The sequence below is a fragment of the Arachis ipaensis genome, chromosome B05 (assembly GCF_000816755.2).
Source record: "Arachis ipaensis cultivar K30076 chromosome B05, Araip1.1, whole genome shotgun sequence".
Lineage (NCBI taxonomy): Eukaryota > Viridiplantae > Streptophyta > Magnoliopsida > Fabales > Fabaceae > Arachis > Arachis ipaensis.
The window spans coordinates 6,357,926-6,361,267 of NC_029789.2; positions in this window are offsets into that span (position 1 = coordinate 6,357,926).

Consider the following 3,342-nt stretch of genomic DNA (forward strand, 5'->3'; position numbering starts at 1 on the left):
GTAATTTGAAATTAAATCAGATTCTCTAAAAAAAATTCATCAAATTTAAAACTGCACTACAAATCAAATTAATATTTTAAATCGAATGAATTTTTTAATAAAATCAATTTAAATCGCATTGAAAACACGCGTGTTAGCGCATAAACTTGAAGCTAGCTAGTAATTGTGTTCACACGAGAAGGAGAAAAAGGCAAGTCATAGTGCTGTTTTTGGACTATATCTGTGGCAAAGTTTTCGTATCCACTTATATATTCCAATCATTAAAGATTTCAAGTTTCCACACACACTTTGTTATCTATTTCCTTTCGGATTTGCTTCTTCAGCACTGACTATTCTGATTGTGAAAGCTGAGAAGCCGGCCTTTTTATTTCTTTCAAATAATGGACCCCCAAATTCAATCACTTACCTTTGGTACTTGCCAATCATCATATTGCCTTTGAAAATTGAAACTAAGGCCAAGAATCAAAGGCTTTCTCGCTGTTCTCAGTTCTCACCCACCATTAGCACTCAAGATAGCTAGGCTTTATTTTTAATTAATGCAATCGATAAAAAAAGATATGTGCCAATACTTGAAGGAGACATTGGTATTACATATATCCGCTTCATTAATCACGAAATCTAACACAGTTAGCAGTTAGTTGAGCTTTTTAAACATTTAAAAGTATATAATTCCGAAACAATGATGAGTGTCTAATGTTTTATACTTTCGTTAGAGAAATTTATTCTTTATAGAAAATATTTTTTTTCAAAAGAATTCATCACTAAAAATTGTTTTCATGATATATCAATGATGGGATAAAGACATTTGAGTGTAGAGCGTAGTGAAAATAAACTACTAAAGAGTACTGCAGGGCTTGTCAATACTCTGTTTACATTTTATTTGTGAGTAGCCAAATAAGTCAGAAATGTTACACTTTGGGATGCAAATAACTAAATATGCATGCCTATTTTCATTTTCAGAATCTATTTTGGTGGTTGATTTTTAGTATATATATAGCAATAGCATGGTTGATTATGATCAGATTTATGACTCTATATATGATGGCTAACTCTTCCAATCCGCTTGGCATATGCAACAACCACAAAGAAATTGTGGATAGCCTCTTAGTCCTTAGTTAACACGAAGTTGCAAAATGGAATTGCAATACTTAATTCCAAAATTGCTCACGGAATCTGTTTGGTATGGATGGTCCCAGATTCATTATGATCAGCTACAGGTTTCAAATTATTCAGTTTGAAGGTACATCGTTGGGCTATTTATCTACCACAAACGTTGATACGCCATAATCGTATACAGCAAGTTGGTTAATTAAATAATTTGATGTTGCAGTTAGAGGTGGCAAACGGAAAAATCGTTCTGGTCCCGCCAAAAATCCGGTTCGTTTCGCTCCACCCAGTGAGACGGTTCTAAATTTTTCTTTCGCCAAATCTTTTTTTATAGATTATTGAATATTAAATAATATATATAATTTCACAATCATTTCAATAAATTTATAATTTTTAAAGATATAAATAAATTATAATTTTTAAATTCACAAACACTAAAGTCTTTATAATTATAAATATATAATAAACATAATTATAAACCAAATTTTTTAAAACAAAATAATAAAACTAACATTGTACAAAGCAAAACAAACATTATCCAAAATATATTATTAAACATCTTCAAGTTTATAATCAATCAAATATAAAATACAATCCAAAATATAACTTAAAACATCTTCAATTATCATTTTCATCCTCCTGTGGATTAATAACATCATAAGAAAAAAATGACCCTAACAAAAAAAAGGTCCAATGAAAAAATCCGCCTTGCCAAAGCACACCAAAACCTACGGATTAAACGGTACAGGTTAGACAGACTTTTCTCAATTCATCCTTTTTAGTGAATTACACATACGCTCTAACAGATTTCTATCAATTTACCACCTCTCATTACAGTGGAGATAGGGATAAGTAATTGATCAAATAATAATATTAAATGACTATTGACTACTATCCTTTGAATCTGAATCAATAATATAAGTGCTGAGTATATATGTAATGATGTATACATTTTTGTTTAACAAATATTCCTTTTAAAAAGTTTAGAATTTAATTGGTTAATATTCCTTGATGCTTTAGTAACAGTAACAACATTCTAGCATATGAAGTCAACACAAAAACTCGGTACTCATTATTTTGTTGACAGTTAAGTTTTATTTTGACCCATAACATAGTTTGAATATTATGAGGAGCTTAAGAATATTTTGTCCGACACAACACTTTCTTTACCTACCGAAAGTTTTAACTTTTTTTAACAAAAAAATTCCCTTCTTGACTCGTTAAACTGTCTTGTAGTTAGAAACTTAAATATATTAGAATACTAACATTTTTTTTGTCAAAGAATGAAAAAGAAAAGATTACTATATGAACTGGCATTATAATTCGGTTGTAATTAATTAATAATTTGGACAAAAACTATTTTTTTAACATTATATTTCGATTATCATAGAGTTATCAATTGGTTATAAAAGAATTATTTCAATTTTAGAATAAGATTTTTTTTTTATTTCCTTTAGCTTTATATTTAAAAAATACACTTATATTGACTTGAGTATCAAAATTGCATATACTAGACTCTATTTTCTTGCAAAGTTATACATAAAAAAGAAATAGCACACAAGAAACCTATCTATTATATACTATGTAACTAATTTCTTCAACAAAATCGAACAAAGTTCTTTTAGCATCAGAAAAAACAAGTATAGACAACAATAGACATTAAAATTCTATTCTCCATCTCTCTCTCTTTATTTATTTATATGTATATAATGTCTATACCTATCAATTCTTTTTATAATATTATTAGTTGAAGATGTGATCAATAAGATGGAATGTTAAAATGTGGGTGGGTGGATTTGTCACGAGCTCTTCTCTGCTTCTCTCTCTCACACGCAAGAAAAAGAAAGAATGTTTATTTACAATCTTTAATTTGATAAACAATTAATTAAACATATAGTATCTTATTAATGTTATTTGTATATAAATTATAGACAGCAAATCAAATTTGTTTGAGATAGCGCTATTAGTGTAAGATCTAGAATTAAACACTTATATTTTGGTGATAATTAGCAGATATGATTAGCTATAACCAATTTGTGTTGGTCGAGTGGTCAGTTTATTCGTCCGCTTAAGCAAGTGTCGGGGGTTCGAATCCCACTTTGTATATGCAGCAACCCATTGACCAGCAGCAGATCTTTAAATGGAGCTCCGATCTGCAACGGATTAGTCATTGGCCTGTCAGACTGGGGGATACCGTGGGCAACCAAAATATATATATATATATGATTAGCTATT